The sequence below is a fragment of the Nanorana parkeri genome, unplaced genomic scaffold, assembly GCF_000935625.1.
Source record: "Nanorana parkeri isolate BGI_ZX_2015 unplaced genomic scaffold, ASM93562v1 scaffold733, whole genome shotgun sequence".
NCBI classification, from domain to species: domain Eukaryota; kingdom Metazoa; phylum Chordata; class Amphibia; order Anura; family Dicroglossidae; genus Nanorana; species Nanorana parkeri.
In genome coordinates, this window is record NW_017307001.1 from 287,110 (window position 1) to 303,993 (window position 16,884).

The window sequence follows — 16,884 nt, forward strand, 5'->3', positions numbered from 1 at the left end:
TTTCGTGCTCAAACATACTTAGAGCGCAAACAGCCAGTATTCTGTATAATTATTACCTATATTTTTCAACAAGCTTTGGTTTCTAAGCCAGCACACTGCAGTAAACATTACAGGTCCTCTGAGAACATATGTAACAAAATAATATAAAATGTAAACAAAATACATAATGCAAATCATGTAAAATATAAGAAAATAACTGCAGCTTAAAAACGGAGGATTTGCTTCTATTTGGCCTGTTTTTTAAAAGCTGAGGATCTGTAAGCATGAAACATGTAATGTAATTTGCAGTGTTAAAGCATATCTCTACATTTGAGTGCATTCCACATATGCTCACCAGAAACATTAAACATGTGAAATAACATTATCAGCAAGCCATCATACACAGATGAGACTTACATTTTCCTTTCTGTCCAAGAAGGTATGAGGTCCTAGAGATGTTTTGCCAGCTTTTCACCTTATCTACACACATGCCTTGGCTCATGTATTGGGTCTCCCATCAATTATGGAATACATTACTTACAGCCTTTCTCAATAAGAGATATCAGCCTGAGATCTTCCCTAAATTGAGTGGACTGCAATTATTGGCCTTCTAGGCGACTTTTACAGTGCCATTCTTATGATGACTGTTCTTTCCACTGTCACAGTTATATATCTTGTATAAAATAAGTGTAATCTCTATGCAATGAATGCACTGAAATACATGTCCCTATTGCTTGATTCTTGCTAGCTTATATAAAAAAGAAATGGAAAAAGATAAGCTGACAGCCTGTAGGCTGGGACTTGTATAGCTTTATCACAAATAAAGACATGCTTATAGGGACTCCCTTTGCTTAAAGGAACTATTTTTTTTTACCAAAACAACCCCCCAGACTCTGTTCTTTAGATCTGATTTGTTTTAAATCGTGGATATACCCTTGAAATATTAATCTATTAAGGCTGTTGCTAGAAATGACAGAAGCTGGAGTATTATTGAAAGATTAAATAGGTTCAGTATACATATATGCGCATCTGTGGATTTGTTTTCAAATACACTGCCTTGGTATATGCTCCTATTTCATTTCAAGATTTATTGTAATCGACAGCGTTACAGTGGTGCTGCCTAGCTCACCTCATTTTTCAGATAAGTCAAGACACTTTACAGCACAAAATAAATAAAAGGGATTTATCATTATTACCCTGGTAACCTTCAATAGACTCTTCCTTAGTGCACAAATTGAGATGGGCAAATAATACCAATATTTATTTGCTTGTATGTTTGTTGTTTTGTCCTTGGGCTTTTCTCATGGGCTCGTAGTGATTTGCAGCTTTTTTTACAGTCTCTGATTGGTAGACACAGAATAAAGACAATCAACCAAGGTGTCAATATATCACCCCTTTCTCTCTAGTTTTTCTTTTTAATTTATATTGATATGGTACTAAAGCTACCCAGGAACACTTTCTAGAATCCTAAGACCCCATTCACACTGATCTACATAAAAAAAAAAAATCACTTTTTTTAGCGCGGATTTGAGCTGAGCTACATTGAGCTACAGTGCACATTTTGTCGCACTATGTATCACTTCTTTTGGCTGTCTATCAAAGCCTATTGGGGCCAAATCTCACGAAATCTGCTGGAAAAATAGGTCTATTTTCAAGTGAGAAGCTTGAGTTACAAGCTACAGGAGATATTGTGCTGTGAGATGTGAACAGGCTTATTGAAATGCATTGGATGAGCTACATTGAGTGATTTTTGAGCGATTTTTGAGTGGAAATCGCTCTACAAATTGCCCAGTGTGAGTGGGATCTAACTGTTATGAGCTGGATGTACAGTACATTCCTCAACAAAGGAACAGTGTTTTGTTACAGGATAATGAGTAAAGAAGGGGCCAGTTAAATTATTAATGTTTTATTAAAGTTCTTTTTTTGTGGGCCATGTAACTGGTAGATTTATAAATCTGGAGGACAGTTTGTGACTGACAGAAACAGGAGGTTCCAGCTTTTGTTTCCTCAACATGGAACATGTTTAGCAGTATTTTGTTTTGCTGGAAGGGCAGTCATTTTGAATTGCATTTTTTTAAATCAACTAATAAATGAATCTGTCCACCAGGATACCCCCACATATGTGCATTCCAGGCCAATCAGCACCAGGCCAAGGATTTGTAATTAAAAAAATGTTATTGTTGAATAAATGAATTGAGACTTTGCTAAACTAAATTCAATTATTTGATATTTAACAAGTTAATGTGGAATAAACACCACTTTTAAAAACAAAACATTGCTGGCTGGCAAGAAGGTTTCTATTGTAGAGGCGATTTTGTATGCATCTTTTCTCCAAAAAAGTCTTACCTGCCTGCCAGTATTTTTTATTGTGAATGTACACTGAGCCACACATGTGCGAGGGTAAATAAGCTTGCGCAGAAGTTATTTCACTTTGAGCTGGCCGATTAAGATGGCAGAAGATGCCAAACCCAGAAGAAGACTGGAAAAAGATGTCAGCGGCAATGATGGAGTGACAAGGGATATTGCACCCATCACAGCACTGAAGTGGGCACTTTAGCAGATAAGTCAGCCATAGTGTGCAAATATTCTCTGCATACTTGCACATTATGGCAAACACCTTGGGTGCTGACAGAGGAGTTTACTTCCGCCTTAAACCTGGTTGTAGCAAACCAACTTTTAGTGGGGGGAGGAGTCCCTTTTCCTCCTTTGTTCTATTCACTCGGCTAAAGGCAGCCGAGTGAACAACCAAGCTGTAGTGAACAGAGTCAAATGGCATTGGGCTATTCCCACGGCTGATTTCAGCTGTACATATGCCTGAAGTGCAGAGGGACTTTGACTCAGCTGATTCAACATCTGAATCGGCTGAGCCGAAGCTGCAGCAGCTCACTTGCTGTTGTTTGCCCCATTCTCATAGGGGCCGAACAGCAGAGAGTGAATAGCCGAATGCCGCCACCGGCATTTGGCTCGGCTATTCTGCTCGGTACCTTCGAGGTACCGAGCAGAATAGAAAAGAAGTGAAACAATAAAAAAAGAGTTGAGAAATTAATTTAAAAATGTAAATAAATGGGAAAATGAAAAAAAATATATACTGGAAAGGAAAAAAAACAAAACAAAAAAACTTTTAACCGCTAGCTCCGCCCAACTGTTTCATATTGGCCGGAACCTTCCAGAGTCTTCTAGTAGGTCCCGGCCAATGAATAACAACTGGGCAGAGCCGGCTATGGCGTCACAGCCGGTCCCGCCCAGTTGTTATTGTTTAATGACAGATCAGTGTCCCCAGGTCATTTGGGGATGCTGATCTGTCATTACAACTGGGTGGAGCGAGCCGTAAAATCACAGCTGGCTCTGCCCAGCTGCCATCTGTGTGGAGATCGGTCTGCTTTGGCCGACCTTTCTCCATACTTCAGCTGTCACTTCGGCTCAGTCGAGTCGAAGCATATGCCTTTGGCTCGGCTAAGCCGCCTGGCTGCCTTCGGCTGCTGTACAGGCTATTGTGAATAGCCTGTACAGCAGCCCTTCGGTTCGAGGCGGCCAAAGAGAGCTGAAGGAAATTGACTGAAACCATCCAATGGGGACACCTACTGGAGGGACCTAATGCATGGTCAGTAAGTTAAAGCTGTATATATACATACATACATATAGATACATAGTTTCATGATGTTAACTCTTGCTTTAAAGCAAACTGTGAAGGTACCTGGATCCTTCTTATGTTACCTTGGCCATTACAGGGAAAAAGGCTGTTTTACCCCTTTGTTTAAATAACCCTTTTTTACAGAATATAAAGTGCCCTTTAGCAAAAATCCCCTCATCTCCTTGGTACATAATTAGGGTTATTACCATTCATAGGTAACAAGAAAGCAGCTTATTTCAGAGTGGTTGTGTATTACCACAATATACAGCAGACACACAGTAATACACCAATCTATGATGTGCATCCATAATCTGCACAAAAATGATAACACAAAGGCACATCTTATGTTCCCTGTGAGGATAAGAGTTGCTGTAATGGATATGCAGTGAAAAATTGCATAATGGAAGTTCTCATTTTTTAGATTTTTGAACCACTCATGTTGTGCTCAAACCTGCTTTTATTGCTTCTTAACTCCCAGAGGTCTAATTGTCCTGCTTTAAAAGGATCAGTTTAAGTGAAGTCAGTTGTTATTTAATGCTAGCGTTACTGTCTTTAATGCAGATTAGATGAATTTAAATGCAATTTTCTCTTCTCGAGTTAATTTTGAAGGGCCCTCTGGGACTTATTTTGTTAAATCTGCTATTTTATAAAGTATGTCAGGTTCAGTCAAGTGAATTGATTACGAGGTGATTAATACAGATTTAGGGACTTCACATACAATTTTACACCTGCATGATAGATCAGTACTTGGTATTGGTATGGGCTCTCTGGGTGCATGTTGAAGTAATTGATTGCAATAAACATTGTTTCTGAAGTCAGAAAACTTAACATTTCCAATTTTTTCACCACTGCTCTCAATGATACATAATTCTTAGTTTCATCATGAAGAGTCACATTGCCATAGTCAAAACCATAAAAATTGTCAATAGAGAAATATGTAGCTCACCATTACTTAACTCTCCTTTTGAAGATACTAGTTGCCTACCTGCCATGCTAACCCTCTAGTACATTGAATCACTGGGGATGATTTACTAAAGGCAAATAGGCTGTTCACTTTACAAGGGAATGTTCCCCTAGCTCAGTGAATGTGCTAAACAGTATTTTTGCTTGCACATGATTGGATGATGGAAATCAGCAGAGTTTTACCTCATTCACTTAGCTAAGGGAAAATTCCCCTGGAAAGTGAACAGACGATTTGCCTTTAGTAAATCAACTCCAATGACAGAGAACAAGTATGCAGACAAGACATTCTGACTGTCTTTTACTTTCCTGATCTGCATGCTTATTCCAGGTGAGAATGTATTGAGAGCAACCATTCATCTAGCAATTCAGCAGTATCAGCTTTTGCTTTAAAAACATTATAGTTTTTTAAGTTTAATGTGTAAAATCTGTGAAAAATCTACCAAGGAGTGTTGGCCAACCACACCAATGCTAGAGTAGAAGCAGCAAATAAACAATAATAATAATGATAATAATAATAATATAGATAAATATGTAGGTTGCCAGATTGTGAATGACTTCAAACAAGAATGCAGCTAAGCACCTCAAAACTCCTGATCAGAATATTTGTTTCAAGTTAGTAACACAAAGAGAACTAAGAATGAGCATGACAGATAGGCAACTAGCATTTTCAGAAGTAGAGGTCAGCAGTGGCTGCTTATATGTTTCTCTTAGTACATGATTCTTTTAAGCGATAGAATCAGCAAAAATAGCCATCCATAGCTGAAATTGCAATAATATAGGCTTTACATAAAATGAATGGAGGTGTTCCAGTACATCTTCCAAGTATAATTTTAAATGTGGGGATGCTAGAATGGTATTCTGCATTGTTGTGTAATGTATTGCTGGGAATTGTAGTTCTCTAAAGCCAATGCCATTCTGCAATGCTGTACAATGTATTTCTGAGTTAGTGGCAGAACTACCAGGGTCGCAGCAGTCATGCACAGCCCTGACGAGGCATCCCTCCACTACCAGTGTGCTTTACATTTCCTAAACCGATAAATACATTCACACTACTGTTACATGGATGGCAAAAGTGGCAGACGGGCGGGGAGAAGGCGGGGGAAGAGGCAAAGTGGGAGGGGGGGTCAAGTTGCTGCACCATGGGCCTCTGGGTTGTACTTGCCCCCTGGGCTAAAAGTTGCCAGTCAGCCCCTGATCTAAGCTTACTGTAGTATTTTAGTAATTTTAATTATGCACTTGTTCCTACTTCCTCCTATACTTTCTAGTACAATGGTTTATTTTTACTGAAGATAACCCCTATTTTCAGCATCACTGCCTGCAGCCTCCTAGCTATTACAGTATGTATCATTCTGCAATGAATCAGTTGCTTTTTAAAGGGCAGCTGTACCTTTCCCTAAACTTTCAATTCTCAATATACAGCACACTCAAGTCTCTTGGGAGGCATGGCCAACATTAAAAAAATGAGGATGTAAACACAGGAGCAGGCCAGGATTTTTGAAATGAGGTGAGTAAGCACCTGTCCTTCAAAGTCTGCTCATTCAGCTCAATGCAGAACAGGTCTCTCATCACCAAACGGTATCCTCTAGTGGTAGCCTGGAACAACTTGTTCATTGTAAAACAGACTGAATGCCAGAGCCATGCATGCTGGTGTTGGCAGGATTAATCTTCAGCAAAGGTAACTCATCATACTGGCACTGGAGAGGTACAAGGTCAAATATATAATTCATAGTGAAGGAACAGTTACACTTTAAAATGTTATTAAATCCTCCATGTCAAAACCCATATATTACAGCAGACACGATCACTTACATTGTTTGATGTGTCCCGTCTTTCTGAATCTTTCCATGCTTTTGTAATCATTCTTTAAGCATTCACTAACTGGTGTTTCTGCTCTAAGAGTGGCTACATTGTAGTAAAGAGTTTGATGGAACCACCCTTATGAGCGTGCTCCCAGTTGGACTACATCCTGACATTCCGATGCTCTGGCAGGCAGTATTGGCAGCTCTGAAGCCCATTACTGCAAAGCTACTCTTCTAATTCAGCCCCTCAGGATTTGACTGAAAGCAGCCATTACCCATACTTTGCATATACCTGATACAGGTGTGTTGTCTACATGGCTCAAGATGTTGTGCAATTATTGTCTTGCGAGGGTTGTAAAGTAATTTAAAAAACGTACGATCTGCCCATCTTGGACAGGCAGATAGTACTTGTGATCATCACAAGCCCGCCCCTCTGCGGGGCGGGCTTCCGATGACTGCAATGCTGAACGGGCAGTGTGCGCGTGCGCACACCGGCCCGTTTGGCAGTTATCTCTCGATTATGCTTAAAACCAGCCGAAAATCGTATGATTCTCGGCTGGTTTTCCAACATGCTCGAAATACAAAAGTCGTGCGACCGTACAGTAGAAACGGTCGCACGCCTTCCATACACTGCACGATTATTGAAAATGCTTGCCGAATGCCTTAGTAACACTATACGCATGTTAATCAGTGTTGCTCTTTCATTAAATTCTCAACGCATGTGTGAAAGAGGGACAGTTGTCTTCGTAGAAGTTGAGAGTGGTGTATGTTATTTGTCGGCGAGCTCTGAATACACTCCGGCAGCTGAAGGAGGCTCTTAGATGGTAATAAATAAATATGCAGCGCTATGGGTCCAGATTATACTGGTTAAAAAGGGGTCTAATTTAAGGGATCTAAATAGGCCAATAACCACAAAATGTGTTTGAAAATAAATAAAATGTGCAAAATTGCAATTGGTGCATATAAATAAATATCTATCCTGAATTCATGTGCTAAAGGTATACACCATTACCTCAATACAGACTATAAATCACTACTGATCATAATTGTGCAAACGAATAAAATCGTGCAATAAATACAATACAAATACATACATATATATACACACATACAATTGAAAGTGCAGAAATATAAATTCATAAAAATCCAAATGATTGTATCAAATCCAATCCAATATTTTCCCTCTCTTGTCTCCTTTTCCGAACACCGCGGGGTGGATATCGCCGCTGATTACTGTGAGGAGAGTGTTAACCCTAAGCTAGGCCATCTGCATACGGGTGGATTTAGTGGACGGTTAATGAAACCAACAGGGATTGCTTCAGAGCAAGTCTTGTGGATATTTTGGAAATAATGCAACAGAACTTTTCCCTTCCATGATGATCATGAAGCAAAGGAAGTAAGCATACCCCCCGTGTTTTGCCATATATTGCCGGGATAGAGGTATAGGACTGCTTTATTATACCCACCAGTGTCACTCATCTCACGTTTGTCTTGAGAGTGGCATTTCAGCCTATTGGAGGGACTGCACCTTATTATATTCATTTGTTAGCAGAATCTTAGATTAAGATAGTTCTTATGTTCATAATTTTTCACTTATTTATAGATATATTTAGATGTTTGGATGCTTGATCACTGGTGTCTTATAGGAGATGTTTAAACATTATGCTGGACAGTGAGTATTAATCAGCGTAAACCCTGATGATATTTTGGATTTTTGATATATTCGTACACATTCAACTCTTGATCAATTGAAATCCACGGAGTAGAACACATGTTGATATTTATAACTCCTTTATCGTGAGATTGGTACACAGGACCTAGCGCAACAAAATAGCATCAATTAATATACACGGGTTCACTACCTCACATTGTTGCGGCTGGTCTAGCATCACTAATTACTCCTAGTGCAGCGACTTGTTGTTTTTGATGTGTGAAAGAGCCCTTATGCATGTTTTTATTTTCATGTGTATGTGTATTGTGACGGTGGTGCTTTTACTTTTTTTGTTATTTATATGTGATTAAATTGTATTTATTAACACTTTTTTTTTCTTTCCCCACTTAAAGTTATTGCTATCACAAGGGGATAACAAGCCCCCTATGTGATACCATTGGGCAGGTGACAAGTACAATTTCTGGAGATATCGGGTGTCTATTAAATCCCTAATGTCTCTCTTGCCCTCTGCTTCAGATGATCAAGTGCAGAATTTGCTTGATCTGCTATTTAGTCAGGATTTTGACAGCCTTGAACCCCGAAATGCTCAGAGCTGAGCGCTTCCAGGTTCATGCTGTGCAGAGGAAATCAAGGTTCCTGTACAACCTCCTCGCCACCAGCTTTACAGCTGCCTAGGTCAATTTTACATTAGCCTGCTAAAATAAAAACCAAAAAAAAAAAAACAAGCTCATGGCTGCTGCGTGTTTCAGGGCTGGTCATAGGAGATACGTCCTGAATCCTGAAGTGGTTAATACTGTTTTGTGTTCTTTTGTTGGTCATTCATAAAGATATTACAGTCGCCTCTAATTAGTTCAGTGGTGTTAGATTTTTTTCCATCACCCAAATGCCAGTGTGGTATTTGTACTTGCATAATTTCAGGCTTGGTTTTGTTCTGTGACAGCACAATAGATAGTTTCTTATGTAGTCTTCTATATATGACAACATGTAGGCCCCAGCAAGAGATGCTGGGACTGTACTGAGAACTATTACTCTTGCCCATATGTAATTTTGAAGTGTACCTGTACCGATACAATTAAGATTAGACTATTGATTTAACAATTAGCAATAGATTTTTAAAACACACCCTTCTCCAGCTGTTTGTACTGCAAAGTAATTCATTCTCTAAGATACTCAAGGATCACAACAAATATTCTGAAGTTGTTTTCCTTCGGTGTCTAACAGTTCAGAAACAGTGACTAACCGACCCGAAGCGAAGTGAGCCGAACGCTGTTTGGCTATTCACTTCAGGCTTGTACGTCTGATTCCAGCCATATATCGGCTGAAATCAGCCGTACATCGCGTGGCTTCAGCTGGCTACTCGCTGCTGTTCGGTCTACTCTCATAAATGCCGAACAGCAGTGATTGAATAGCCGAATGCTGCCGAGCGGCATTCGGCTCGGCTATTTTGCTCGGTACCTCTGTGGTAGCGAGCAGAATAGAAAAACAGTTAAAAAAGTAGAATAAATAAAATAGAAAACGATTGGGCGGAGCTAGCAATAACAGCAGGCAACTGTTTTCTATTGGCCGGGCGGTTCTGCTGCCATCAGAATGAAAAAAAAACACCATAGGAATGCATTGCTACATTCCTATTGGCTATTTCAATTTGCAATAGCCAACAGCAAACTAGCTATTGCACCCGCCCTCTGCTGCTGTCAATCACTAGAGAGGACCTGATGGAGAACTTTAGGTCCACCTCTGCTGATTGACAGCAGCAGTGGGCGGGTGCAATAGCTAGTTTACTATTGGCTATTGCAAATTGAAATAGCCAATAGGAATGTAGCTATGCATTCCTATGGTGTGTAAAAAAAAAAAAATATTCTGACGGCAGCAAACGGCTCTGATGTCAGATGTAAAAAAAAAGACAATAGAGCAGGAAAAGGTTTACTCTGCTCGATTGAGCAGAGTAAAACTTTCCCGGAGAAAGCTTTTCTCTCCTGGGCAGCCAGGAGTCGCTATCTAATAGCGGGAGACTCCAGGAGCGTCCGGGAGAGTTGGGCTATCTGGAGATCAGCATTCCTGGTTACCTGGTAACTAGGGACGCTGATCTGTCTGTGCAAGTGGCCGGAACCAGCCGTGAGATGATGGTTGGCTCTGCCCAGCAGTCAGGAGCAGGCTGTCGGCCGGCCAATGGCCGGCCGTTCGGCCAGCTTGGGCTTTCACCTCGGCTTAGTCGAGCCGAAGCATATGCCTATGCCGAAGCATATGCCTTCGGCTCAACTGAGCCGCTCGACCGACTTCGGCAGCTGTACGGGCTATAGTGAATAGCCTGTACAGCAGCCTTTTGGTTCTAATGAACCAAAGGGGTCCTGGGGCCGAAGCTAGCCAAAGGATCAGCCGAAGCTACGGCTAGATCCTTCGGCAGCTTAGTGAATATACCCCTAAGTGAACTGACCGTTCTAAATATTATAGGGATTACACTATTTTCCTATTAATGATCTATTTTTTGAACAACCCAAAGATGTGTCTGTGTATACCAAGGTACGATTTTCTCTGCACAGGTTTCATTTTTTTTACCATCATGAAAGTTAAATGTCCAACAGTCATTGGCTGTTAAATCCCAAAAAACGACTTATTCCCTTCCCGGTGGCATTCCAAGCAACACATTTAATTTCTACCTTTCTGGATGCAAAGATTTAGAATTATCTATTGCACTCCTTATTTAGTCAAAATCTACATTGAGCATTATTAGTTTTTCACTTCGTTGGCTTCTCAAATTACATTGCAAACATTTTACTCCCAGGGTTCTCTGCAAAACATTTGCATTTTATGAGCACATTCCATTAGAATCATAGAGTACCACTTATATTTATTCATAGGCGCTGGAAACTTGAAAGTTTTTAACTCACTGCATCTGACTGTTCAAGCAGATCTCTGTATACCGGATAAACAGCTAGATACACTTCACTATTAGTAAGGCAGCTTGGGGGTGATTATTAGCCTTTATTAGCTAAAGAGCGGTTCATAGAGAGAATGCATTGCCTTGTTAGTTCCCTACTTGATAGGCAGTCTCTTAGTTGTGCATCAAAGTGTCAGTCCACACAGAAAGTTGCTATTTTAGTTATTGGTGGAACCCGATGGGCATAGTCTGCCCCTGGCTTTTTTTTAGGCTCTGAATATTGCAACAATAAGATCTTGCCATTATTTCTGACTGTGTTGTTGTCCATCTGGAAGGTTTGGGTATTCCTACTCTCCAATATGTTGTAGCATCTCCTTTTGGATTATCCATAATATGAAATAAAGAATTGAACTAGAAGTTTGGGAATCCCACGGAATGACAACAGAAAGTGTGCAGACCCAGGAATGTAAACATAAATATCATATTATCAAAGCCCCTGGGAAAGAGATATACATTATTTGTCAGGTGTTTGAGCCCTCCTTAACATCTAACAAAACCTGAAATATCTATTTTAGGTAACTTGACCATTTGACCAGTAGAGTACCAATTGTCATAGCAGCCCACACGGGTAGAAGGGGGCCCCATTAAGGATTGCAGAAGTTGCTGTTGATCCTGTACCACCTATGACATTTCCAACCAAGAAGAGCTGACATCAGATACACAGGAGAAGACTATGCAGACAACTCTCCTATTACCTGTCCTTCCTTTTGATTTTAACGGTTCACTGGGGGGGCTCAATCAAAATTTTGCTATGGGGCCCCATGATCTGTAGTTACACCCCTGCATTTGATATGAACCTGTGACCAAGTTATGAACATTCAAGTATTTGCATATTCTTAACAAGCAGTAAACAGGTTTTAAAACAAGCCCTTACAGACATCTGTAGCTGCAGCTACTGTGGAACAATTCATCCTCAAGGTTCACAGGAGAAGGGCTAAAGTTATTCTTATAGCTCCTCCTGACCCAGCAGCAAAGGAGCAGTCTTGCACCTTTTCTAATATAAACCTTTCCAGAGTGTACTCTGGGAAGAGAGAGCATGGTGAGCTGACCAGATTAGTAGGGGAGAAGGTGAAGTAAACCCAGGTCTGATATTAAAAAAAACAAATAGTTGTGAGGGGTTCAAAAGTAAAGTCCTTAGATTGCTAGTAACATTATTGGTTACATATGATGGAGCAATCTTTTGGCTTATTTAATGGACTTAAGAACTACAGCACGTTACTCGTGTGTATTTGTATAATCTATAGTGTAATTTCTGAAAACAAAATATGATGAACTGGTTGTACTTACATGTTGGAAATATGTTGCCATCGTGGGATGACTGAAATACGTAATTGAAACAGTATCCTGGTATTTAGCTGTTTGCCTGGTTTAGGTTTAACTGTACAATTGGAAAGTGCTGGCATGATTGTTTGCAAAGTGTAATAACCGGTGACAACCAAAAAGATTCGATTTTTATGGTCACATGGCCGCAGTAATGTAAAATCCAGTTTTATTTCAAATGTTCCTATAATAGCTTAGGGTATGTTTTTTTCCCTAATTCAACAGGAAATGACCATTGTTAATATGATACCATGGGTTTTATTTTGTCTCATGACACTGAACAAGGGGTGTCATCCTTAAAAGAGATTTACACACTTGTATTTCTTACAAAGCTTTCTGTAAGGTGAATATGATTTTTTTTCTGTGGGCAATACCGTAGCTCTTCTACTAGATTTGATCAAGAATGATGCCATGAGAATCCAGTTGTAAAGCATACAGATCTGCCAAAATATATGAATTGCTTCTAGGGTTCTCCTGTTCTAGTCTGCCACCCTGACTGGCATTGTTCTAACTGGCACCATGACTGGCATTGTCATTGGAAAAAAATGATGTTGTACGGTGGAGATACCCTTTGTATTCAGAATTAAACATGTAGACATGGGATTACACATGTATTCTCTGTACCCAACCAATAGAAGCCACTTGACATGTTTGCAAACAATGGCAGAGCTACAGATGTTCAGAAAATCTAAAAAAAAAAAAAATGCTGCTCACATGAAAGAAATCTCAGAACACCTGTTGCTCATGATGACAGCCAGCTGTGACATTATTCTCTGCTTTAATGTTTATATTGTTTTATATATGCAATTTTTAGTGGTTTCTATAAAGTAATTAATATTTTTAGTGTTACAAACATTTCTTCCTCAGAGTATGAATCTATGGCTCTCATTCACGTTTCGATGTGAATTGAGCCTCTTAGCAAGAACTTGGCACCTGTTTATCTGAATAAATGCAACATGAACTGATTCACTAAACCACAAGAAAAACCAAGGTTTCAATTTATAATGAGCATGTCAGTAAAGGTTTTTAATGCTATTTTCCATTACTAGAGTGGGCCATAGACAGCAGACCATGGACTGTGGGAAATCTACCTGTCCTTTACTTGATGGAGACTTTTGGCATGCAGTAATCAACTAATCATGTTCGTGTGTTAGCCTTTATATATGGCTCTTTTATCACAAGGAATTCCGTCCAATAACCTCCTTCTACTTTTTCATTGAACCCTGAGAGTATGTGCGCATTTGCTACAAGACTGCCTCCACTTTGCTTCAGTATAGCTGGGCGGATGCTGTTCGCTTGGCAGTAGTGCCCTTAGATTGTGCTGATTTTCTCCTACACTCCAAAGACATGCTGGAAGGTTAATTGGCTCCTGTTTCAAGCTAGCCATACACTGTTATCTTTTCTTCATTCAACCTGCCGGCTGAACAAAGAAAATATAGCAGATTCCTCCATCAACGCTTATGAGCATCGATGGAAGAATCCCCCGCTGCTTTCCTTGTATTCTGATTCTAATTGCAGCTGATTGAACAAAAATGTTCAAGCCTAAAAATGGATGGAAAAAATACACATAAACACACAATTGTAAATGCTAAAGCTTCACCAGAGTTCTGTGATCATCAGATTTTACATTGGTAATTCAGCTGACTGATATGTTTCTATTAAACAGTGTACAATATGCAAGTTAAACATAAACATTTTAAGATGCTTGAAAACAAAGTTCCACAAGAAGTTAAAAATGTGTATTAAATCCCCCAAGGGACCCAGTGCACATCACACTTGTCCCTATTCAAATCTCTGCAGGAGTTTAGAAATAAAACCACATTTTTATTACTGTGAGTACTAGCGGTATCCCCTCCCAAGGCTAAAGTCTGAATTATGGGTATTCCTATAGGGCAGGTAGAATGAGCACTGAGCCCCCCTCCATTCTGCAGCCCTCCATCTAATCTTGTAGCCCTGTGCCGTCTCTGCTTTCCTCTGCCAACATCCTTGTACAAAAAATATTTAATTGTATTGGTAGAAAAGACTAAGTCCAGACTCAACAGACTTTTACAAACCATTTATAAAATACAGGTCATGCCATGCAGTGCTGGGTCTCACAAAGTTTTCTTGATGCTGCTAGATGCTAGTCACATGACTTTAACAGGTGACTTGACTGAGTTATACTCCTGCTTTGATTTTTCTTCATTCATCAAAATGAATGGCACTTTAAGCCATAACACTATTTTATAGAAGGGTTCTAACTTTTGCACCTGATTTCTTTACCCAAACTCACAACTCATCGCCTCTACAAACTATGCTTGTTAAAATAGTTTTTTCTTATTTCATATCCAAGTTTATTTGATATTAAAGTCTACTTTGCAGTCCATAGTGACAAAGTTCAAAGGGAAATATAAACTGCCTATGACCTTAAAGGTTTGGCATATGTCAGTACATCATCCTCAGATCCACTCAGAGAGTTACTTTGCCTTACCTAACAATACAGGGAAGCTGTGTCTTACCCGTGATATTGTACATTGGCATTGCCTGGTGAAACATATGGTGATATAAAATAAACACGTTTGAGGAAAAAATAAGGTGATTCCTTGTACAAAATATGGCTGTCACAGCTCCATGGAGAACATGCAACTAATTGACTGTTCTTTCATTGAAGTTGAATGTATTAATGCCGCAATAACAGCAGTCACATTTAGTAACTGTTTAGGGACTGCGGTTTCATACGGAGAGACTGTTTTTGTGGTTATTGCTGTCATTACTCTTCATGAGGCAGATATACAGCATGACGGCAATGTAGCTGAAGGAGCAATAGTCCAGCCTTAAGTGGATGCCCTCCCAAGCACTGAGTAGAAATAAATCACTCTACTCCCTTCATAAAACACTCATAATTTAGGTAAAGTATACTCTGCTAGTGGAAGCTGCCACTTGGTACAGTTTGTTTTATTCTAAGCCAATGTACGGTGTGAGAAATGTGTAAGATTAACTTTTTGCTACATACATCTTGCTCTGCTTAGAGGTCAGCATGGGATTAACATTTACAGTATAGTGTATATAAAAAGTATAGCCAAAACTGTAATTGTTTTACTTTTTTTAGGTTTTGTTACTGTTTGTCTCCTTGCTGGGGACCAACATCACCAAAACAGAGGCTGAGGGAATACACACAAGCACAGGAAGAACATGCAAACTCCTTGCAGATATTGCCCTGGCCAGGAGTCAGACCAAGGACCCCTGGTGCTGTGAGGCAGGAGCTCTAACCACTAAGCCACTGTGCTGCCTGTACTGCTTAGGTATGAATGGACACTGATGAAAACGATCTGAACATTGTAACACAATGCTCAGGTGTGAACAGAGGCAAATGCTTTGACAGACACTGAGGGAGTTATTCACAAAGCTAGCCGTAGGATCAGCTGTAGCTTCGGCTGATCCTTTGGCTAGCTTAAGTTGTGGGAGCAGTACGGGCTATTCACTATAGCCCGCACAGCTCCCGAAGGCCAAAAGCCAAAGGCATATGCTTCGGCTCGACTGAGCTGAAATGACAGCCAAAGCGAGGGGGGGGGGGGGCGGGCGGATCACGGCTGGCTTCGGCCAGTTGTAATAACAGATCAGTGTCCCCAAATGACCTGGGCATGTTGAACTGTCATTAAACAATGACAACTGGATGGAGGCGGCACCGCCCAGTTGTTATTCATTGGCGGGGACCTGCTAGAAGACTCTAGCAGGTGCCGGCCAATAGGAAACAGTTGGGCAGAGCTAGCTGCCACTGCTAGCTCCGCGCAATTGTTTTTTTGTTATTTTTTTTCTTCTTTTTAAAAACATCTTTAGTCTTTTTTTAGATTTTACATTTATTAACATTTTTTAAATCTTTTTTTTAACTTTTTTTTTCAACTTTTCTCATTGATTTCCTATTCTGCTCGGTACCACGGAAGTACCGAGCAGAATAGCCGAGCTGCATTCGGCTATTCACTCACTGTCGTTCTGCGCCAAGTGAAAAGGGGCGAACAGCAGCGAGTGAGTTGCCAGAGCTTCGGCTCAGCCGATCCAGATATTGGAGTCGAAGTCCTTCTGACCGAAGGCAGCCGATGTGAGCCAAGTGAATAGCCGGACGTTGTTCGGCTCACTTCACTACGGTTCGGTTATTCACTCGACTGCCTTTGGCAGCTGAGTGAATAACCCTCTGAGAGTCCTGAGATTGGTTGACCTGTGGTTTTGTAAAGTAGGGTGCACATGGTACAAATATAACGCAAACAGTGGGGGAATTCATAAGCATTAACGGAGGAATCTGTTCTATTTTTTCGCTCGGCCCATGGGTTGAATGAAAAAAATAGACATGTGTATACCCTACTTAAAGGACTCATGGGGGTTGATTTACTAACCTTATAAACACACCACGAACGTGTATACACCTCTGCAGTGTGTTCCCTCAAGACTCGATGTTCTTCCAGTTTAAGTGACTGTTTCCTCAGTTCAAAGACATGCTGGAAGATTAATTGGTTCCTGTCTAAATTGAATCCTCCTATATATGCATGTGAGACAGGGACCTTAGACTGTAAGCTCCTTGAGGGCAAGGACTGATGTGAATATGCATGTAAAG

At 40.3% G+C, this 16,884-nt stretch overlaps 1 protein-coding gene and 1 long non-coding RNA gene across 2 annotated transcripts in view; one reads left to right on the forward strand and one right to left on the reverse strand.

The window, feature by feature from the left end:
* LOC108793288 overlaps window positions 1-11,740 on the reverse strand; it is a 19,857-nt gene extending 8,117 nt beyond the window's left edge. The window contains exons 1-2 of the long non-coding RNA XR_001941634.1: window positions 11,546-11,740; window positions 9,708-9,710 (exon numbers count right to left, since the gene is read on the reverse strand). This is a non-coding gene — a long non-coding RNA (uncharacterized LOC108793288). The remainder of the gene's footprint in view (window positions 1-9,707; window positions 9,711-11,545) is intronic.
* The window catches only part of CLSTN2 (calsyntenin 2), a 725,439-nt gene that overhangs the window by 263,717 nt on the left and 444,838 nt on the right, over window positions 1-16,884 (forward strand). The gene's annotated exons all lie outside the window — the stretch shown is intronic.